Source organism: Canis lupus, chromosome 19, assembly GCF_011100685.1.
Source record: "Canis lupus familiaris isolate Mischka breed German Shepherd chromosome 19, alternate assembly UU_Cfam_GSD_1.0, whole genome shotgun sequence".
Taxonomy (NCBI): Eukaryota; Metazoa; Chordata; class Mammalia; order Carnivora; family Canidae; genus Canis; species Canis lupus.
The window spans coordinates 3,668,560-3,692,423 of record NC_049240.1 but is presented as its reverse complement, the minus strand read 5'-3'; the positions used below and the strand labels follow the sequence as shown (position 1 = coordinate 3,692,423).

General features: G+C 44.4%; 1 protein-coding gene and 1 long non-coding RNA gene across 2 annotated transcripts in view; one reads left to right on the top strand and one right to left on the bottom strand.

The window, feature by feature from the left end:
• LOC119863905 (mastermind like transcriptional coactivator 3) overlaps positions 1-23,864 on the bottom strand; it is a 407,795-nt gene that overhangs the window by 89,416 nt on the left and 294,515 nt on the right. The gene's annotated exons all lie outside the window — the stretch shown is intronic.
• Positions 9,277-14,085, top strand: LOC111091090. Its single transcript, XR_005373877.1, has 3 exons — positions 9,277-10,228; positions 12,924-13,054; positions 13,491-14,085. It is a non-coding gene; the product is annotated as an uncharacterized LOC111091090 (long non-coding RNA).

Genomic DNA, 23,864 nt, shown 5'->3' with positions numbered 1-23,864 from the left:
AATCAGAAATTCCACTGAAGATTTGTTTACAAGGATGTTCATAAACAAAAAAAGGTAAACAACTAAAATGTTCAACAATCGGGGATAGATTAAATTTTAAATAATTTATAGTATAGTCCTACCGGGGAAATTATGCAGGAATTAAAAATCATGTTTTATAGACAATGTTTAATGACAAAGAAAAAATTCTCAATAAAATGATAAGTGAAAAAAGTAAGACACAAAACCAAATGCTGCATGATTTAATGCTGTCTATATCAATGCCTTATATTAGTCTTACATGCATAGAAATGACTAGAATGAATCACTTCAAATGATATTGAAGAGATCATCTTGGATGGCACGATTATGCATGATTTAAAAAACATATCATGTGTTTATTTTTAAGACACTTCTGAGATAAGCATTTTTTTTGCATTATAATATAATGTAAAAAGTAACTTGCTAAAATTCACCACGATAATATAGAAGAGATAATATATGCTCAATGGCATTGAAACTAGATGCTTCATCACCTGGCTTCCATACCTGTTTCTGTTTTCTCTATGACCCTAAATAAATCACTTAACTCTCTCTAAGCTTTGGTTTCTTCAATTTAAAAATAGCAACTGACAAGACCTGCCATATGGAAAGCTGCTTTGCAAACTGTAAACTATCATAGAAATATAAGCTATTATCATTGTGTGTGTGTGTGTGACTGAATTTAGAACTGCAACCTAAACAGACCTTCTGAATTAAAGCAAAAATGTACTAACCCATATCTGTAGAAGCCTAGATCCTTGAAATCTTAAAATACATGTACTGTTTCAAGGCTCCATCTTTGGTCCCATGTTCAAACACATGCTGATAATGCAATGACTGGGTTGGTAGCCAAAAGAGGAAGGATTAATTACTTCTAGAATTATGGGTGACACAGGTAAGAGAAAGATCCAACCCAGGATGGGCTGAGCTCAGACTCTACCGGATACTTCAAATGAGCACATATGTACCCCCAACACCTGCACCTCTGTGGCAGAGGGGACTTGAGTAGAACGCATCTAGTATCACGTCTGGAGTGTAGCTCTTCGCCACCACTTCGCTCTCCTTTCGAAGTTAGACAGTCGGTGCCAAATAAATTGCAAAATAAATAAAGAAGGTTGATTTTACTATTAGTTTGACAAAGGTGAAATGGGCTCTGTGCATACAGGTATAGAGCACATCAACGGCACCTTCCAAGTTTGATATTTTTTTTCTTAGCAAACAAAACAAATGACTGAATTCTAGCTCTGACTCACAGCCAGGGCTAGTTGGTGCACTAACTGGTGGCACTGGGAAATGCCCACTTTTCCACTCCTGTCTAGCTTTTCTTCCCCTCGCTTCCTCTTCTCTGCCCATGGCCATAGTCCTGAGGATAGTTAGAACTTAGGGTGTGCGGAGAGGAACAAGGCATTCATCTGTCACAGAGGCTCTGTAATTTTCCTGGCTTTTCGACCGGTGCTCGTAACACAACACTGAACTCTACTCATCCATCATTCATTCATCCATCTATCCATTCATGTATTCATTCACCCATCCATTCATTCTTCAAACAGCTATGTGTGCCTACAGAAGCCCCCACCACCCCTATCCTGGTGGCCTCAGCGTTTTCAATGAACATACATCAGGGTACAAGAGAAGGGTGTATATCACGGGCCTGTGGCCAACCGCTGCAGGCGCCACACCACTTCTAAGCCGTTATTTGATTATCACCATCTTTATTGGCCACAGAGGGGAAGGGATATTATAGCTTTGTGGCTTTTGAGAGTTCGGTCCTTAGTGAACTGCCAAGCCTCAGCAGCAGCTCCCAGATCACAGTGTGGGGGATTTTTATGACCACATCTCAGTTCTCACCAGAAAAGGCAAAAAGGAGGAAGCAGGTGACACATCATAGAATGCACAGCGATGGAGCAGCCTAACAAAGCCAAATCATAACCATCCCCCTCTTACCTTTGTGTTCTCTCCCTCCCACTTTTCCTGTCAACCCTCCCAATAACCCCTCCCAAACTCTACTCCAGAAGAATTTAAATTGGCTCCAGCTCAAAGAGAAGGAAACATAAAACTGACTATTCATTATTCTCTGCCATGCTCTTTTTTTTTTTTTTTAATATGGCTCACTGAGCCCACCCCAGTGTGAGCGACTCCTGAGAAGCGGGGGTGTCCATGTGGGTGCACACGTGTGGGACAAGCTAGAGGCGATGGCGCGTGTGTGTCTGAGATAGAGGGAGGGAGAGAGAGAGGGGTAGAGAGAGAGAGAGAGAGGGAGGATATGTCGGTGTGTGATCCCCCCCCCCCCAACTGCAGAGCCCGAGAGGCACTCCTCTCTCAGAGCAATTACTACAAATGATTTATGTGGCCAGTCAAGAGGGCCTGCCAGGGTTCTTATTTCATCTCCAGAAAAAGGAACTCTGCTGGAATGTTATCAGGGAGTTTGGGATTAAAGTGACAGCTGCCTTTTGTTTTTTCCGTGAAAGAGCTTCTCCTTTAGACTGTGGCATTGGGTTTCTCCACAGAGAGCCAGAACTCAATGTAGGCAGAGACCAGCTAGAGAAGGGCCACGAAGGAAAGAAAACATTTGTAAATGGGAGAGGTTTCTTTCTTTTCCCTTCTGTATTTATCTTAAGAAGATGTGTTCCTGGATGCTGATTTTAGAAGGCAGCATGGCTCGTGCGAGATTGGAATAGGGTTTCTTTTTTCGCTGTACAGAAACAGCCACACCACCACACCTCTTCCCTCTGTCACTGGTGCTCACTTCGCTGGGGACAGGAAAACGGAGGTGCCTTCCAGTTTAGGTTATTAAATGTGACCCTGGTCCCTGTCCCCTGTTAGACCGTGTGCACTGGCACATGTTAGGTCACAGGGCATGGGGCGTGAAACAAGGCAGGGCACAAAGCACTCCATCGTATATACAGACAGGAAAATTCCATGGACATAAAAACACAGAAACCATATGTGTTCTCACCCTCTGACGCCCCAACTCTAATAGACCATTGCAATTTTCATAAATCCTCAGTTGTGGCTTGGCTGGCCACAACCCTCCCCTCACATTAGCTTCCCCACCTCCCTGACCCAACCCCGTTTATAAGGGCTTCACACAGCTTTGCTTTGTGTGGAGGGAGCAAAGGGGCAGTCAGTCACTGGGGTTGATTAAAGAAACACACACACACACATACACACACACACAAAATGATGGTCTAGTGACTGCATAATAAAGCTTTGTAGATAAATAATAATAAATACAAATTAAAGGAGCTCTCAAGAGATCAAGGGAAGAGTGTGGTCAAAAGAGGTTGATGGGTGGGATAGCTATAAAGGCAAGAAATATAAAGGAAGTTTAAGGATTATAATAAAATACATGGACTGTAAAATCATCTTTATAGTCATATGCTCTGTGTCTTATATTCAGACATTCTTACATCCAGTACATTTTTTGACTTGTGATTCCCAAATCTCATTTTTACTAATGCTCTGCCATTAGGTGTTGTATAATGCTCAAAACAAACTTAATTTTTTATCAAGTAACATACATCTGTGGTCTTCATAGCACTTTCTGACACTGTGGCATGCTCAGAAGCAGACCGATGTTAGGGATCACAGCGAAGGAAGCCACACGTATGGAGGGCATGTTATGTGTTTGCTATGGTGCTATATGCCTTATACACATTTTCTCCTTTATTTTGCATTGTGACTCCATCAGGTAAGTGTTTTTATTCTGACTGTGCAAATAAGGTTACTGATGCTAAGTGAGACTAAATAACTTGCTCAAGGAAGTACACCTAGTGTGGCAGGCACTATTAGCTGTCTAGTGAATGAATACTCCTCTTTCTTTCTTCATTAGAATCCTGATTGTTGTACTGGAGGGGAGATTCCCAGTCTAGAGGTGGCCATGGAATGCAGTGCTGGCCAATGAGATGAATGTAAAGTATACTGGGAATCTGTGATTGGCCCTGCCCCCTCTCCTTGTCCCTTTTTTCTTTTTCCTGGAACCTGAAGTGCAGATGTTAGGCAAGTGGTAGAGATTCTATCTTAGGACCTTGAGAAGACAATAAATATGAGGATAAGAGAAACAGATGAAGGAAAAACAGAGAAGTATCTGACATCAAAGATCAGTTGCATTTCTTCTGACTTGCCTATTCTGGTTTATTACATGAAAAAAAGGAAATATATTTTTTATTGTCTAATGCCTCTTTTACATAGACAACCAACATTCTATTAAGGGGTAGGGCTGAAATTGAAACCTAATTCAAATATACCCAAGGACCTTGGTCATAACACGACATTTAATCTACTACTGGATCATGATATACTGTGTTTCAGAGCGCCAACAGTCTAGAAAAGCCTTAGACTAAGGGATGAGTATGGCATAATTTCTGTGGCTCATACTGAGACTCATAGCTTAGATAGTTCTAGTTCCTTGGGCTTTTCTGGAGTTTGGGGCCAGATCTTAGTCCAGGATCTACGGAACTGATTGGTTCTTATCTTCCATGAGTTTTAGGCTACTTACTGGGAAGCCAGAAGAATCTGACTTATATCACTTGGGATAGCTCTAGATCACACTGCATTCGTTAGGGGTATTCTGATGCAGAGCCACATCACTGCGGCAGCCCCAAGTGGAAATATTCCAAGATGAGGGGCTTGCCTGGTAACCCAGACAGTTTTATTTTGATGCAGAGAAAAACAGTGTATCTTTTAGAAACAAAGGGTTGGTTCGCAAATTGCAGTTCAGCATGGCAGATTGAATACATGTTTATCTCCTCTCCTTTTCTACCTTACTTACCTTCCACAAAAATGACAAAAAAAAAAAAAAAAAAAAAAAAAGAAAGAGAGAGAGAGAAAGAGAGATTTTTTTTAAAGAAAACACAAGGCTCTACATAAAGAGGATAGGAAAGAAGCCAAAAGCAGATATGAGATGTCAACATAATTTTGGAAACTGGAAAGCTGATGAATGAGTGGTAACTAATTTAGCCTAGCAGGAAAAGCTGAAATCTGAACTTTCAATGTTGGAAAAGCCAAAGAGAAGGAAGACAATGTATGTTAAGAACCTTAAAAAGCTCAGGGCTGTATACTTTGTGTGGCAAACACTATTGGAGGCACCAGATACCTCTTATGATAGGGTGAAGATGGGGCTAAAAACCAGGGGTGTTGGTTAAAGGTCTGTTTAAGAAGGGTTGACACTGAGACCCTTCTGTGCGTGGCTATACCACTGTACTTTCTCTACCCAGAAAAGGTTTCCTTTCAATAAGTGGAAGCAGAGGGACTTGGCATATGGCCACAAGGCACAGCTGACAGCGGCATGCTATACTGGAAACAGGGGAATTAAGTGGAAATCTACAAGTCAGTGGTGAGATAACCCTACTCCATTCCAAACCCTTCCTCCACTTAGCTTGTATCTCCTAAACAGAAGATCAGTAGGGTCCTCCCTAGGGAAATTAACCAGTCTATGATAATGACTAATAGATTTTGGATGCCCCATGGCTGGGTTCCAGGCCAATCACCACCACTTGGAAGTCCTCACATATAAACATAGGACTCCCAGTTACACTGCTATCTTCCTCTTAACATTGAATGCATAGGTATGACGAAAGCCTTTAACACAAAATGCAGAATCCAAACAAACAAATAGAAAACAGAAAATAAAGGCAACAGGAGAATGCTTTAAAAAAATCATTAGTACCAGAAAGAAAATTAACTGAACCTATAAATTATGAACAGGACCATAAAAGCAAAAACAAAACTTTTATAAATTAAAAATATGGTAGTAGAAATAATAAACTAAAGGCTGGGAAGGTAATATCAAGAAATCCTTAGGAAAGCAGAACAAACATCAAAAAGATGGAAACTAGAAGAGAAAAAGATACAAAAAATGGGGGATCAGTTCAGAAGGTACAGCAACCAAATAACATGAATTCCAGAAAGACAGAAAACAGAGTAGAGGATATCATCAAAGAAATCACATAAGAAAATTTTGCACAACTGAAGTTCAATATGAACTTCCATATTGAAAAGGCCTAGAAAATTCCCTGAACAAGGATTACAAAACAGACCATACTGTGATACATCACTGCGAAACTTCAGAAAGCCAAGAATTTCAAAAGATCCTCCAAGTTTCCAAAGGGTGGGAATTAAAACAACAATGGGCATTTGGGCCGCAACCCTTGGGAAGCCAGAAGAAAATGCATTAAGTGCTCAAAATTCCTCCTGAGAGGTATTCATGGCCTACGGATGCTATATTCGGTCAGATATGAGGGAAGAACAAAGCTATTTCCATACAGGTGAGACCTCAGACATCTACCTGTCATGTCAATTCGGGAGTTCTCAGGCAGTTGTCAGAGGCTACATTCCACTAAAATGAGGATTAATGAAGCTGGAGAAGAAGACGTGGCTTCCGTGAACAGGGGACCTGACAGAGGAACCAGGCGGAGAGAAGGCTCAGGAAACCAGCTCTGCAGCCGTTGTAGCACCAACCTGGGTGGGAGCAGAAAGATGGGGAACTCTGGGGGAATAAGTCCATGAAGAAATGGACTGGTGACCTTTGTTTGCAAAGGTACTGAGAGGAGATTTGTACTGCTGAGGAAGATTCTGTGAATGGCTGAAGAACAGGAACTTCAAGGACTAAGCAAGCGAACAAAGCAATACAGCCAATAACCTCAGGAAAAGCAAATGATGTGCAAGATATAAATGTAGTCAAAGCCCACCATCTGGCTCAGCTGTGAACATTCATCTGCCCTACTACACACACACACACACACACACACACACACACACACACACACAGAGTACGGATTTCACCAAGAGTTGTGATACAACAAATATTTGGGAACAAGGAGAAGAAGCATGTCTGAGAGGTAGAAGGGGTAAGTGAGCTGAATCCATATTTTCTGTGGTAAGGAGTCAACAGGTAACAGTCAACAGGTAATACATCTAAAATATGATAATCAAGAGATAACTGGAAAAACATGTTATTAAAAATACAGAGGTTCGTAGCAGAAGAAACAGCTAAAATATTGTTAGGCTGGGGTGCCTGGGTGGCTCAGTTGGTTAAGCAATTGCCTGCAGCTCAGGTCACGATCCCAAGGTCCCAGGATGGAGCCCCCCCCCCCCCCCCCCGCCCCAATCAGGCTCCCTGCTCAGTGGGGAGTCTGCTTCTCCCTCTCTCTCTGCCCCTCTCCTGCTCATGCGTGCTCTCTCTCTTTCTCTCTTTCTCAAATAAAATATTTTTAAAAATGCTACCTATTCAAAAAAAAAAAGGTTTACCATCTAATAAGGTAGCATTAGATAAGTCAAGGAAAAGTCACTGCATGTAAAATATGAGAAGCAGGAAGAGAAGAAGAAGAAATAAAATTACATGAGAGTCAAAACTAACTCTGATGAAAGGAGACTCAAATTCTGGCTATGTGAAAGACAGACTGGAAAGCGAGAAAGCTCTACTTTTGAACAAAAGACAAAGAGGTCCGTTCTATAACTTAGTGTTCACTCAGGTGTCCATTAAATGGATGGCTTGTACATTCAGAAACAAGGGGAAGACGGGACACCTGGGGGGCTCAGCAGCTGAGCATCTGCCTTGGGCTCAGGGCCTGACCCCGGGTCCCGGGATTGAGTCCCCCGTTGGCCTCCCCGCATGGAGCTTGCTTCTCCCTCTGACCGTGTGTCTGCCTCTCTCTCTCTGGGTCTCTCATGAATAGATAAGTAAAATCTTTAAGGGGGAAAAAAAAAGAAACAAGAGATGATAACATCCCGAGGTGCACTGTACTTATTAAAATAAAATTCATTTGAGGACTGAATCATTTCTCTCAGAACAGACAATAAGACCTGTTGAATAATCACAGCCAATATTTATTGAGAGCTTATTATGTGCTAGACACTATTTTTTTTTAAGATTTTATTTATTTACTCATGAGAGACCCAGAAAGAGAGAGGCAGAGACATGGGCGGAGGGAGAAGCAGGCTCCCTGCGGGGAGCCCGACGTGGGTCTCCATCCTGGGACCCCCGGGGTCACGGCCTGGGCCGAAGGGAGGTGCTAAACCGCTGAGCCACCCGGGCGGCCCTGTGCTAGACACTATTTTAAGCATGTTATAAATATTAACTTAAGTAATTCTCAAAACAGTTCTACAAGATGCATACTATGATGTACGGCTGAGAGGTAAAAGTCTCTATCTTAGAGAAGGGGAAATAAAGACCTAAAGAAATAAAGTAACTAGCCCAAGATTATGGGTGGTAAGTGGCAGAGGGGGATTCCAAAACCCCAGGCTCTTAATTTAAATCTATCTCTGTAAAGTACACAATTAATATAATTATCAGCACCCGGAGGCCTAGGTAAGAAAAGATATTTTGCATCAATGGCACATTTTTAAAAAATTTTTTTTACAGGTAGTATTCTGTTTGGTATATGCTTTATGTGGATTCCAGAATTCAACTGGGATAAGGTTAGAAGTTTCCGTTCAAAACTGAAGTTTTCTCTGAAGATGAGTTTCAGAAATCAGGTCAGGACTTCCTTCCTTGCCTACAATTCATCTCAGACCTCAGGAGATAAACAGCAGTTGGAGCAGTAACACAGCAACAATAAGGATGACGATGAGCATAATAAATAATACTTACAATGTTTGAACCTTTGTGCCACTGGGAAAAAAAAAGGGAAAATACTCATTGTATCCAATGGTAGAAATATCACATCTGTGCATATAGTCACCTCAGCCCCAATATAATTCTTTTAAGACTGCCAAGCTCTGAGACCCAGAAATGGTGAGTCACTCAGGAGGGGAGAGAGGGTGGGGGGCGGGGGGGGGGGGGGAAGAAAGGATAAAAATAGAGATGTTGATTGCATTGTTGCTAATTCAGTTTAGCTCCAGCAGCCCCAGCCTGGTGAGTCAACAGCAGTGACAAGAAGACACAAGAAAGAAAGCAGCACGCTCCTGGGGGGGGGGGGGGGGGGCTGAGCAGAGGGGATGCAGAAGGCCACCTTGGGAACGTCACGCCAAGACAAGACCAACAGCACTGAGACGGTGGTGTGGGTTCAAAAACAAACAAGTAGAAAACAAGTAGAAAGGGCTGAGGGATGAAATGGGCTCAAATCGATGAGCGGTGGTGCCACTGACCCTCTGGTAAAAGCTGCCTTTTGTAAGAATGCCCTGGACGTGGGGGATGGGGCCTGCACACCCCAGCCGCGGAGGCCAACTTGCACCGTTCAAACAGAGCATTGTTTTCTCTGGGGTATAAGGCTTACTGTGATTCCAGACTTGTCGCCATGGCAGCGGTGGGGGAGGGAGGGAGGAAAGGAGGAACAGATGGGGGTCACCCAGGTCCTAATTCTCATGCAAAGGCCCCCATCCCTCTCCCCTCTCTCCTGGAGGAGTCCTGCCCTGAGCTGCATCTTCTCTCACTACCCCGATGACGTCAATCCAGTTCGAGGCCATAGATCTTCTGGGGTGCCTACTGTGTGTGCGTCTTTCACTTCTAATAATTAACATTAGCTTCCATTAAGATACTTTCCCTCTGCTGGGTTATGAGAAACTGAAACAGGAAAAAGACCTAGTTTCCTACTCTCAGAGTTTATCTTTTCCTAGTCCCAAATCTAAATAGGTCAAAAATCTGTAGCCTTGTGTGCGGAAGATAATGAATGAATGTACGTGGATCTGACTGTCAACCCCTCATGGCAACCTTGGGTTACACTTACAACCTTATAGGACCATGGGGTAGCCTGCGGGCATCTTCAGTTACCGCGTGATGGTCCTTCTCCCTCTAGTTTCTTGCCTGCGTATCACACACCGCTAGGCCCATCCTGCCCGAACATACGCGGCCTGCCTTCCGTGGTTATCCAAAGTTGCCGGCTTGGAATTCAAGATCCGCCACAGCCAGTCCCAACCCGCCTACCACTAATCTTCCTCTGTCCTTGTAATGTTTCCAAGTTCTTCGGAGGGTAAGGGTGCAATGGGCAGAGTGAATGAATGGATCGATGAATGAATCCATAAATAAAACAATAAAATGGGCAAGCAAACATCAAAAAACTCATCTCCATCTCCAAGCTTTGGCTCATGCAGTTACCACAGGAATTGTTCTTCTCCCTGGCTTTCATCCATCCAGTTTCGATGAAGGTCTACTTCCTATCTCAAAGGTTTCTCAAATTCAGTACAATCCAAGTGAAATACGTGATCTCTACACTCTGTATCTCAGGGACTGGAACCACCGCCGCCAATCAAGTTTTCGCAGCCCAGAAAGGTAGGCTCCGCCCTGATGCATCTTTCTCCCTCGATCCCAAGTTTGAAATACGGTCAAAGCCCTTTCACTGTCACCTCCCCAGGGTGTCTCCACCCCACTCACTTCGCTTTGTTCCAGTAGCCTCCCACTCTATCCTGGCAGTTTTCAAACTAGAGGACTGAAGTCTACTCAGCTCTACGTTGTGGTCAGGGGGACGTCTTCAAAATGGACATGTGATCATACTGCACGCCTACTTGAAACTCTTCAGTGGCTTCCCATGGCTTTTAGGACAGTGGGGAGAATCTTTCCCCCGGACCCTGATGCGATCTGACCCAGGTGTATCTCCCAGCCTCCAGCCACCCCACTAGGGTGGAGCCTTCTGGCGATTCCACTTGCTCTCCTGGCAAGCTTGCCATCTCTCTCCCAGCCTTGGGGGCTCACGACACTATTTCTTCTAGCTGGGATGCTCCACGCTGGGTGCCCGGTCTGCTGGTGCAGTGGTTCTCAAACTTCAGAGTCCATCACAATTACCTGCACGGGTGGTTAAACCCCAATCGCTCGGCCTTTGATTCAGTGGGTCTGGGGTGCCTAATTAATTGCAATTCTAATAAGCAAGCTTCCAGGTGATGCTGATGCTGCTGGTCCTGGAACTACACTTTGAGAATCGCCACCCTAGCGACCTTCTTTTGCTTTTCTAGATCTCTGAGAAGTCTTCCCTGACTAGTCTTCCACCCTTGCTAGCCTATACGTGCTCAGGGCCATCTATACATTCCCTTCCCAGCACTGGCCCTCATCCTGTAATTATGTATCTGTGTGATTATTTCACTAAGGTCTGTCTCTGTGTTAGACCCCTATGCGTGAGGTTGAGGACCATCTCTGTTTTGTTCAGCATTCTGTCCCCAGCTTCTACCTGGCCCATAGTGTGTGCTCAATAAACATTCGCTAAATGTGGACTAATCCCTTATATAATGTTTGCTCTAGTTAACGGAAGGCATAGCGCTGTTCCTTCTTTTGAAGGTTAATTTTATGTGTCAAGTGGACAGAGCTTCGTGATGCCCAGATAGGTGGTAAAACATTATTTCTGGGTGTGTCTATGAGGGTGTTTCTAGAAGAGATGAACATTTGAAAATACAGCAGACCGAGTAAAGAAGATCCCTCTCGTCAAGTCAGGTGGGCATCATCCAGTCCACTGAGGGCCTGAACAGAATGAAAAGGTGCAGTTAAGGCCAATTTGCTCTTTGCTTGAGCTGGTACGTCCACGTCTCCTGCTTGTGGACTTTGGCACTCCTGGTTCTCAGGCCTTGGACTCGGACTGAGACTTAGATCACCCGTCCCTCGATTCTCAGGCCTTCAGGTTCGGACTGAATTATATACCACCAGCTTTCCTGGTTCTCCAGCCTGCAGAGAGCAAGCAGACTGTGGGACTTCTTGGCCTCTGTAATCATGTGAGCCAATTCCTATAATAAATCTCCTCTGGTATGTATGGTATATATATATATATCTTATCGGTTCTTTTCTCTAGAGAACCCTAATATGCTTCCTATGTATGACTATTTTATTTACAAGAAGTTGATATATTCTAAAGCTTCCCTGGAATAAGAAAATCACCAAATACTGTTAAAGACCAGGGATAATTGGTGAAAATGTGTCAGAACCAGAGAAATGGTTTACAAAAGATACTAGCGCCCATTGCGAGGCCCACTTCCTTGTGACAGAAATAAGCAGGTACCCGGCTGTCCTGCACGAATGCTGGCCACCACCAGCAACGAGGGCCGCCTCCAAGGTGAGAAAGAGAGAAGCTCTGCAGCGGCTCTCAGGTTTCCTGGTGAAGAGGCTCCTCCAAGTCTTGGCTTCCTATTGCTAAAATACAGATATAATAATAGTACTTACACCTCATAAGGTCGTTGGGATGATCAAAAGGGATATTATGTGGAAATAATTTAGTGCAATGCCTAGAATGTAGCAAATACTCAAAAATGTTAGCTATCATTATGGGTTGGTATTACAGTAGTCTTCGTAATCTGGGTCTTTTAGGACTAGTCTCATTTAAAATACTCTGCCCCAAGACAGCACAGAAATTTTTTTTTGGTCAGGAAAACACAGTTGCACATGTGATCTCTATCAAACACCTTAGTATTTATATACTATCTTGTATTTTAATGAATTCAGCAAACATGCATTAAGTGACTACTGCATGCAGTCATTTGGCTTGGCATGGGAGGCATTTCCAGATTGGTTAACAATCTTAAGGGGGGAGAGAAACATAAATAACCAACTAGAGTGTAAGGCAGAGTGAAATAAACATTATGAGGGCACCTATAAAAACCTACAGGAAAGGCAAGGAAGGTCAAGATCATTTCTGAGTGAGGTGGTGTCCGGTTCGACCTGGAAAGTAGAGTGTGATCTTGATGAGCAGAGAAGCAGAGTGTTTCAGGCCATTCCAGGCCTCAGGAACATAATTGGCTGAGGCTCTGACTCCCTGAAGTGCATGGCTCACTTAGAGGAAAGAGAAAAGAACAGTGTGCCTGCAGAGATGAGGGACGTAGTGAGAGGGAGAGGAAGCTGGGAAGGTATTTGGGGTCAGATCATATATAATTTTGAATGTAATGCTGAGAAGTTAGCATTTTGCTCTATAGGTAAAATGGAGGTAACACGGTTCCAACTGTATCCTCTATATGAAACTGTTCAATATTTTATCTTGTCATTTTTTTCTCAGGTTTGGCTTGGGGAAGACAGGCATGATGTCCACAGTCATCTGACTGGCTGGCTGGGTTTGCAAGCCTAGCCCTCCATTTGCTTCCACATCTTTTAGGGCAATTTCTTCCACTTGGGCTACACTGCCAACAAGTAAGTGGTCACAAGTAGTCATGACTATTTCTAAGCACCCAAGTGTTCTCAGGGATATGATTTATTAGGAAAGTGCGATTAGAATGAGTAGCTAGATAGAATTAGGTGGCTTTCTTACACATTCTTGACTCAGATTTTTCTCCACTCCAATCCTACTGAGGTTTGAAGAGCTTCTTAAACCGATTCTGCATGTTCACCTTTTATACTTTATGTCAAAATCAGGGAACACACACAGTCCTCATTTTCAGCTGTTTTCCTACATGTTGAGCAATCTGCTCATTTTCTTCTGCTCCAAATCCTCTGGTAAGACAGTATTTTGATGACTTGGACTTTCTCATTTGGGCAATGGTGCTGTGCTCAGCACTCCAATACCCTAACTTTCTCCCTCTCATTCACCTCTAGTATAATGAAGAAATGACCTTGTTTCCATCCACAGGGCTGCCACGAGAGAGGGTGGCAGATATGACGCGTGCATTCAGGTCAGCAGTGCAAATCTCCGACATGGCATTTTTCCATTCAGGAAAATGTCTGTCAGCCCCTTGACCAACTTATTTGAAGATCCTGGCAATGAAGTGGCTGTTACACAAGTGGCACAGAGACCTCTGCTGCTCTTTGAAAGAGACTGCTTCTGAAGGAACATGAAACTGCAAAAAATATCGGCTTGTATTAGACTGTGACTATGCGTTACATGTGTTTTAAAGAAAAGAAGGAAATTGAAGAGAAGCATGAAGTCATTTCAAGACTGATGCTGAGCTATCCTACCACTCATTTCACTGGAACTTGGGCTGATGAGAGAAAGTATCTCTTCCATTATTACAATTTTCTCTAGGTTATTCTGAAAAGTTCTACTCTGGTTTCAGTGATGGAAAAAAAAACAAAAAACCCAACCCAACAGAACCTTATTCTCCATTTCACTAAATCAAAAATCCACTCTCAAATTGTTTATATTCTCGGTCTCCTTAAAACACTGGCTTCATATGTTTTATGTTCTGCATATTTTCACTTATATCATGGACATTCCCCATGTTCTTAAGCACTCTTCTAAAATACTTCAATAGAAAAAAAAAAAAATACTTCAATATCTTTGAAATATTCCTTCAGTTGAGTGTACCATAATTTAACTAGTCCTCTACTCTTGGTCATATAGTTATTTTTTTTTCTGTTGAATTTTTATTTTTTATTTTTTTAAAAGAATACTCTTGTTCTTAGTGGATTTTATGAAATATATAGTTATTTTTTGTAAATTTTTTTACCACTAAATAACACTGTTATAATAATGCAAAATTACATATATTTACAATTTTTTTCCTTCATCTCATTTCTGATCGTGTTCGTAAGATAAATTTCCTTAAGCATAGTCGCTGGGCCAGGGGACAGGAGTACCTTTGGGGACTTCTCCACACAGACTGCTAAATTGTTCTATGCCTATTTCCCATGTGTGAAATGTTTGGTGACACTGCTTGAAGGTTTCTATGAGAAAACCCATTATCAAATTGACTGGAAGCAGCAATTTCTGTTATCAAAGTAAATCTATTGTTATCATTATCAGAATGGATTATTTTGTTTGCCTGAATGGAGCTGATCACTGAGCTTCACTTTAAGTTAATTAGATGAACTATCAATTGCAAAGGTTGTGAAACACATGTATTAGGCAACAAGCTAATCTCAGGAAGCTCGAGGTCCTGCTGCAAGGCCTGTCTTTCCGCCACCCATCACCCAGAGCAACAGCAGAGGCTGAGAGCAAGGAGTCGGGGAACCTGACCTGGCTGTTAGAATGTGCCATTTCTGAGTTCAAAGCCTGACTCTGTACCCTGGTAGCTGGGTAACTTTGGGTCAGGCTCATTTTTCTCCTCTGTGGAATGTGGATAAGGATGTGGGAAACCAAGGCAGAAGAGAAATTATTAAATCTCCTTACTATCTACAGCCCATTGACAAGTCCTTGAAACAGGCAGAGTGACCTCTCTCTAGGGACTCAACTCTCTCGATGTTAATACTTTGCAAAGGGCAGAAGGCAATCTTAGCCCAACCCCCAGGATCCTGCGAGTCTACTTTAACATATAAAAATTCCTTTGGCAACTTCCTTTATCTCTACCCCCAAGATATGTGTTGGCAGTCAACCCCAAGCATATGACCCATCGATATACGTCTGAGGGGTTTCATGACTCAGGTTTTATTAGACAGCAAAAAATGACTCTTTCCCAACAATAGCTGGCCCCCTCAAGGTCCTGGAAACCTTGCTTCCAAAATTCCTTGGAGACTTCTGCAATCCCTGACCCCCTCTCAACTCGAAAGTATATAATGGGCCATTCCTCATGATCCTGGTGCAGTTCTTTCTGCCCATGGGTCCTGTCCCCGTGCTTTAATAAAACTACCTTTTTGCTTCAAAGACATCTCAAGAATTCTTTCTTGGCCATTGGCTGCAAACACTAACGTCTTTTCCTACATCAGATAATACGGCCTAAATTTGAAGGATGTGTGAGGATGAAGTGGGATAAAACACTTATCACAGTCCCAAGTGTACGCTTCCGGGAAGTACTTATTTTTTTAAAAAAATTATTAATTCCAAGTTCACCATTGTCTATGGAACTTTAATATTTGGAGATTAAATGAAACCGGAAATAAGCCATCTAATTGGGACCAGAAGTTTCTAAACTTCACACAGCTTTCTTAGCCCTCTGTGTTGGTAAGGCAGTTGAGAGTCAAGATCATCATTATCATCATCATCACCATTATGGTGGCAAACAAGGCAGTAGCGGTCTCAGAGGCAAGGGCTCCAGGAGACTAGCGCCTCCCACTCTGTACTTGGTGCCGATTTTCTTTCTTTTTTTCCTTTATTTTATTATTTTTTTAAGATTTTATTTATTCTTTGAGAGAGAGAGAGAGAATATCTGAGCAGAAGGAAGAGCAGAGCAAGAGAAACAAGCAGATCCCATGTTGAGTGTGGAGCCTGATGCAGGGCTCAATCCCACCACCCTGAGATCATGACCTGAGCTGAAATTGAGAGTCAAGACACTTAAGCGACTGAGCCACCCAGGCGCCCTGGTGCTGACTTTCTAGTGTGCGTCCTGGGCCTCAGGCCTCTTACCAGCCCCACTTCGCTTCTTTGGGTAACAGGTATGTGGAAGGAAGAATCAGGCGTCATGCTTTCGAGTCTCAGGAGTGCCCTTATTGGTCCTAGACCTATGGGCAGGGCTTTTCGGCCCGGGGAAAGGTTCTCCACACTTAGAGCACAGCATCTGCTCCATCGGAAAGTGGGCTCCCTTAGAATCCATTCCTTCCTTTTGCTGACCACAAACAAAAAGGAAGCAGCTGCAGAAGTGCACACAGACATCAGGGCCTCGGTAGGATGGCTGCCTGCAAGGGGAGGGGGGTGAGTTACGGGCCCACTTCAGTGATCCGCTCCACATCTAAACCCGAACCAGGCAGGAAGCTACAAATCCTAATTCCAGTTCCAAGTAAGGAGTGGGAAAGAATAATCAGAACTCTTATCTGCTTCGCTTTTCAACCAACTTGATGCCATCATCTTCAGAGCGATGCAGGAAGCACAGCCCTGACTCTGAGGAACAGAAGAAATGGTTGCCTACTCTCTCTCCCCAAAGTGCTCGAAAATCAGGCAGGGGCGTGGGTGTACAGATCTGTGCCTCGATCCTTCCTGTTTAGCTGCAGGTGTAGAACACATGCAGGCAGGGACAAAAAAAAAAAAAACAAAAACAAAAAAAAAAAACAAAAAAAAAAAACAAAACAAAACAAAAAAAAAAACCACAGAGTTTTAAAATGAATAAAATGGACTAAACGTAGGGGGAAACTTGGATATTTTGTAGTTTTGTGTCTGGGATGTCCCTGGGTGTTAAGAAATTCATAATGCTGCCTAACTCCTTCTGAGAACATCACTAAGTGATTCCTCATCATCCAGGTCAGTCACATTTTAACACCTGTACCTCGCGATTCCATGATTATGACCAGCACGGGGAACAGGTTAAGTTTCACACCGCAGGTGACATGATGAACCACTGCTGAAAAGCTCAGGACTGAACTGGTACAGCCGAGGCTAGCCCTCTGCCCCCACGGAGGACCTTAACCATCCTTCGGCCGCCTTCCACCCTTGCCCTCTTTCACAGACACACACGCAGAGCACCACCGGCCATGGCAGTGGTGGGACAAAGGCAAGGGATGGTGGCCACTGGCACCTGTGTCATACCTCTCTTGGCTGTGTGCATGAGTGCTGACCTTCCCTGTCCTTGGGGTTTGTGTGCAGGCTCCGCTCAGGTGGGAGGCAGTAGCACAGGAGTAGGATGTAGGGCATCAACAGCTCATAAACCCACTGCCCAGGACCTTCACTCTACCTTCTGTTGAGTTCATCAAACAAGGAGGCCAAGAGACTGAGGTGGTTCTAATACCTTGGCAGCCCAAGTAAGCAAACCAAAACCTAAGTCTCTAAGTGCCTCCTGGAGAAATCAAAACCTAAGGACAAACAATCATAAATGGCCAACTGGGCTTTTCCAAGTAAGGCAAGTAAGTTTTTTTTTTTTTTTTTTTTTAAGATTTTATTTATTTATTCATGAGAGATACAGACAGAGACCCAGGCAGAGGGAGAAGCAGGCTCCACACAGGGAGCCCGATGCGGGACTTGATCCCGGGTCTCTAGGATCTGGCTCTGGGTTGAAGGCAGCGCTAAACCGCTGAGCCACCTGGGCTGCCCAAGGCAGGTAAGTTATAGCCCATCAAATAATTTCCTTGCTCTGCCTCTGCCTTTTCTCTGTTCCCTATGCATCTTTCCCTGTAGTTTCTGACTGTGGAGCGCTCCTACCCATTTCTGGTTTGGTGCTGCCCCATTTGAATTGACTTTCGCTCAAATAAACTCTTAAAACATTTTTAAAATATGCCTCAGTTTATCTTTTAACACCTCCTCCTCCCTGCTCTACTTTTTCTTTTCTTTTTTTTTCCCATAGCATTTACAACTAACACACGATATAATTTACACTTCTATGTCCTGCTTAGCAGTCTGCTAGAGCAGAATGCGAGCTGCACGAGGGCAGGCACCATTAGTCTTTTTGTACACGGACATTTTAGACATTTAGACCAAAAGTGGTTGGCGCACAACAGATGCTCATTAAATATTTGTTTAATAAATGCATGCTCGGGATCCCTGGGTGGCACAGCGGTTTGGCGCCTGCCTTTGGCCCAGGGCGCAATCCTGGAGACCCGGGATCAAGTCCCACGTCGGGCTCCCGGTGCGTGGAGCCTGCTTCTCCCTCTGCCTGTGTCTCTGCCTCTCTCTCTCTCTCTGTGTGACTATCATAAATAAATAAAAATAATTAATAAAAAAACAATAATAAATGCATGCTCGTTAGCCATCCTAATTTAGATTATAGTTAAGCAACGGATAAGGCCACAGGCCAAGACCTATTTATCTATTTGAAATACTTACCCCCACCTCCTGGGCCCTCAGGCCCAAAGCCTCTTGGCATCCACAGAGCAGTTAGCTCTGACGCTGCCCAACAATCACTGTCACTTGGTAAAATTGAGGAGGAAGTAAAATATTTACTGAAGCAGAAACTCTGGGGGGCAGTAGCCTGGGTTGTTTTCACTTAACTAATGATGCCCACTGACACCCCACACCCACCTCGGTATTTATTTCAGGAGCGATACAAGCAAGTGTACGATTTTGATCTGGGTTTTGATTCATGGGTTTTGTTAAATGTACACATCGGTCATAGCGCCACTAACTAAAATGAGAGAAGATCCTTGCTTAAGTGGCTTCCTGTCCTCAGAATGCCTCCTGCGTTTCTTTTCAGTACATGTTTAAGAAGGGCCTTGAAAGTATGCAAGGGAACAGAGAGCAAAAATAAAAGAATACTGAGGCTGGGATCTCTCAGGTCCTTCCAGTTGCTGAGCGGTGGAATTAGGGCAAATAGAGAATTTTTTGCACAAACCAGGATGAGTGGCATCAACTGGGACGTCTTGGGCAGATGGTGCACGCGGTGTCTCACATCATCAGCTTCTATCCCATTAGAAGAGGGCAAGGGGCTGGCAGAGATCAGTGCATCCGAAATGCCAGAAGTTCTGAGGTTTGCATCCTACTTGGTTTGAATCCAAGGGTCACAGATGTTGATCAAAATATTCATGTCGCCAATGTACACTGATTTCACTAGTTCCTAAGTAGCGGGCAAGAGTGCTGGATAAATGACCTCACAGGTGAACCTACTTCCCCATTAGTTTCCAGCTCTTGGGCAGGATGGTCACCGAGACCTTGTCGCAGCCAAGGCCACTGCAGCTGTGGAGCTGGCGCAGCCGATGCCTCCTTCTCCGGGGGTGCGTCCCTCTCCTTACCCCCTGCCCCCCAGCGTGCGGTCCCCACTCCTTCCAACCGGGTCCCGACTTTTCAGTTCTTGCAGCACAATCAGAATAAGTGAAAGAGGACCCTGGTTTTCCAGAGGGACCCGGCGTCTTCAACATCCTTAGCAGTTCACCTTCTACAACCTCAGGGCAGCCTCTGGGCAGCCCCTCCTGCACCCCCCCCCCCACTCCTCCCTTTGGTGTCGGCTTCTCAAATTCATGAAGCCCATCTAGACGGGAGGAATTTGGACCAGAATTATGAGCCATTCAGTGCAAGCTCCCCCTTCCCTTTAAAAAAGAGGTATGGGGTGGCCTGGGGGGCTCAGTGGTTTAGCACCACCTGGGGTCCCAGGATCAAGTCCCACATCGGGCTCCCTGCGTGGAGCCTGCTTCTCCCTCTGCCTGCGTCTCTACCTCTCTCTCTCTCTCTCTGTGTCTCTCATGAATAAATAAATAAAATCTTTAAAAAATAAATAATAAAATTGCAACCATTAAAAAAAATAAAAAAGAGGTATGAATGGGCGGGGGGTGACCAGAATGTCTTTTTTTTAGAATGAGAAGAGGACAGGGACGCGCTGTTGGGGTGGGGTGGCTCCTAGCTTGCCTCCTGGTGCCCTGAAGGAGGCAATGTCCTTTGTCTCCCCCGACTGAACACCTGCCCGCCAGGAAGGCTGGGGCCTTCGTGGGCAGGACCTAGAAGGGCCACGTTTTCTCCTGGACAGTGCAGAGCTGGGCCAGGGCTCTAGGTAAAGGGTAAAGCAACTTCCCGACTTTGCCCCTCATCCTTCTGTGAGGCACCCTCACGGAGGGGAGGCCGGGCTGGGGGGGTGTGGGGGCCGGGGGTGGGGCAGGAGACAGATCCCACCCTGCGGCCTGGGCTGGGAGGCTCGGGAGGCAGTGCCATCGGGGGCCCCTCGGGCCCCCAGATCCGGAGCAGAGAGGCAATTTTCAGCGCAAGGTACAAAACATATCAACACCTCTCATCACATCACTGACCTAAATATAGACAATGACTTCAAGGGGAGGAAAAGTTGCACATTCTTTTATACCTGCAGATGCAGCAGAGCTCTTCCAACAAGCACTGGCAGTGAGGAACAATAGGTAACCAGTCAGATGTGAAGGGAGAAGAGGGGAGAGAAGGGTGTTCTAGAATGATTGCTGTGATAAGGTCATTACAGCTTCTAGGCCTAACATCAATCCTCAGGTGTAACCTGCCCCCCCCCCACCCTCCCTTCAGCTTTTCCACAGGGAACTCTGGCGGGGGGAAGGGGGCTTGTGCCCTGGACCCCTGGATCTGCCGGTCTGCTCTCTTCACTGGGCCAGGCAGGTCTCTGAGTCAAAGAAAGGGGCCCATTTCCTTCCCATCCCAGAGGAGCCTGTCATTGGTTTCTTTGTTGTTCTTGAGCGGCCATCCCTGGTCTCTGGTCCCACTTCAGCATCCTGCTGCCACTTCAGCATCCTGCTCCGGGCCTCCTTCCTCGTCATCGGAGGCACAGCTCACCGAGGACCTGACTGCAGATGGCGGCGGGCTCACTTGTTTGCACCCCAAGGGATGTCCAGGAGGGTCACCTTCCCCTCATAGTTTGACCTTGCCTTTTAATGCTAAGTTCCTAAGTGGGCTCACCTTTTTATTAACTTGGGGATCATGCCCCTGCTGGGGGAACAGAAGGGCCACATTAGAAGCTTTTATGGACACGAATCCTGTAACTAGGGACCCTGAGAAAGACAGCTGAACACAACGTTAAGTACGGAGAGAACGGGTGTTGTCAGCAATTAGGACACAATTGTGCTAATCAATCGCGGAGGAGAAGTCCCACGTCTGCACATATTTCCACTGCCCTTCCTGTTCGCTCAGACAACTACCTGCGTAAGAACAGCCTGAGTGCAGGCTCCCCGAGTAACCTAACCGCCTGCTGTTAGGGAGCCAGAGCACTTCAGGCTTAGGCCAGCCCCAACTCCAGTATTTAGGCTGAAGCACAACCTCCTGCTCTTTTGTGCTTAGCGAAGCGCCCACGACTGCAGCCACCGGTTGGTTTCTTCAGAGAGCGCGTATGTGACCATTGTAGGGACATATTATATCTTCACAAAGGGAGCCTCGTCCTTTGGAAAAATAATAATGGAAAATAACAGAAAGAACGCATCTCCTATAAGATAATAAAAGGAAGCTAAAGGCAGCTGGTAAATGAAATAAAAGGAAAACTGCGAAAAGAATCCCAACGAGAGCGGAGGACAAAAAGATAGTAAACCAGAAGCTCTAGTTGAACACGACAGTGAAGGAGAGGTTGCGGCGACAGCAGCCTTGTCTGTGCCCAAGGTGCATGCAGCCTCTGCACACCTGGGTCTGGAGAGCAACGTCCCCGTGGCTTCCCTGGCACCCGGAAGCCTGGGTGCTCACTGCTCTTTTACAACGTGAGGCTGAATCAGAGCGTGGAAAACAGGGGGGCTACACGTCCTCAGAATTAAAGGCACTTGAGGGTGACAGGAAAAATGGCTCTGGATTTCAAATACCAGTTTTAGGTCACCATAACCACAACAGCAATCTAACTGCTCTATGATTTGCCAAGAGAGAAAGAGAAAGAGAGATTTTCAGCATTGCCCTTCTTCCACAAAGACTGAAAGCTGATAGTTGCTACCAAGACACTGGACTGAAGTTACTTGGAGATCCTGACACACTAACAGGGAATTCTTTCCAGAAAGTTTGCTTTCGCTGGGGTTCTGCTTCTGCACACAGCGCCTTGGAAACACCCTCTCTGAGATAGGCGCATGCAATTAAAAATTACCACCGACCGGAGGGGGGAAAAAATAGACAATAATTTGGTCAAGAAGAAATATGCCCAGAGTCATTTTTTTCCAATCCAGTATCTTTGTTAATTAAGCATTTTCCAACCTATGCCGAGAATACTAATAGTAATCTAACACTATACTACTCATTACTAATAAAACATATTTATGAAATGGAAATATAATGTGCCTACTTCCAAAATGTGGTTGTAAATGACTTACTCCAAGCCACAATTTAAAATGGTTTGAGAAATGAGTCTTTAATAAAGAATTGATGAGGATGATGACTGCTGATAATAATTCTATTTGGTGAGATTATGTGGTTTGCTATGGCAATTTGAGCTGAGGTGATTGCCTTAAAAATTACTGCGAGTAACTAATATAGGGAAATTTAATTGATGATAAATACAGCGGTGGTATGTCAACTCTTGAAAAAGTGAGCATGTAATTGAAGCCAGCATCGTCTTGCTGATTATATTCAGTCATTATAGTCCTGTCGGGATGTTATTTGTCTGACATATCTGCACATAGTAGGGATTTAAAAAGTCAGTGAATAAGCACCTATAATTATTCCTCAATGGGGGTTCCTATATGCAATTGTAGTTAATCATAAGCCCATTAACATTTAGAAAAAACAATTAGAATATGGTTTAGGACAGAGTCATAATGGTATTTGTAGCAGTCAGTGAAGTAGATGTTCAGCAGGCTCAGAAAGCTCTGACACTAGGACACCAGGATCTTCCCAAGCTTTTTAAAAAGGGCGGAAAAACAACCCAACAAACCACCGCTGCAATGGTATTATTACGCTAACAGGTCAGGGTGTCTTGACTTGAGCAAAGCATTTGATATAACTGCTCTCACTATCCTTTTGAACGAAGAGAGTTAAGTGTACCAGCAGACCTGTAGAGCTCTCATACACACATACAATCTTACTAGATACCAAGCACCATTCTAGATGGTGAAATGTCACAGAAACCTGACCATCACGGAGTTGAAAGTCTAGGGAGGCCAAACAAAGGAACAGCCAGTTAGATGCCACAGAGTAAATGCTACATGTTGCCGTGATAGTGTGGAGTAGGTGCTTCAAGGAGATGAAGGTTGACACTGGACCAGGCAGGGCTTTGCAGAAGATGCAATTCTCTTTTCTTTAAAAGAAAAGAATATATTTTGATTGCTGATGTCTCTAGCACTTATCTTATAACTGGAAGTTTTACCTTTTGATCACCTTTCTCCAATTCCTTCTCCTCTTACCTCCCAACCCCACCCACCTACAAAGTGGTGCTTGCATTAAGCCTTAAAGGGCAAACGGAAGTTTATGAGTCAGAGAAAGTGTGGCCAAAGCCTTCCAAGTAGAGAAATAGCCTGTATGAAGACAAGAAGAACAGCTGTATTTGAGGAACTGCTGTGGCAGGTCCCAGAAGATGCATGAGGGAGGGAAAGGAGATGAGGCTGTGAAGGTTGACAGAGGGCAGATGATGAAGTTGGATGACATATCAAGGGGGCTGGATTCTATTGTGTCGTGATGGACAACCCCTGGAGGAATTTTGCTCTCCATGGATATGAGTGATTTGTATACTTGGCGTAGTAAGAAGGAAGAATGACAATTACAAGAAAAAAAATAAATCTTAGCAGGCCAGGAAAGATGAGTATTAATATTTGAATACACAGATTCACAAATATAACTGCTATTGTC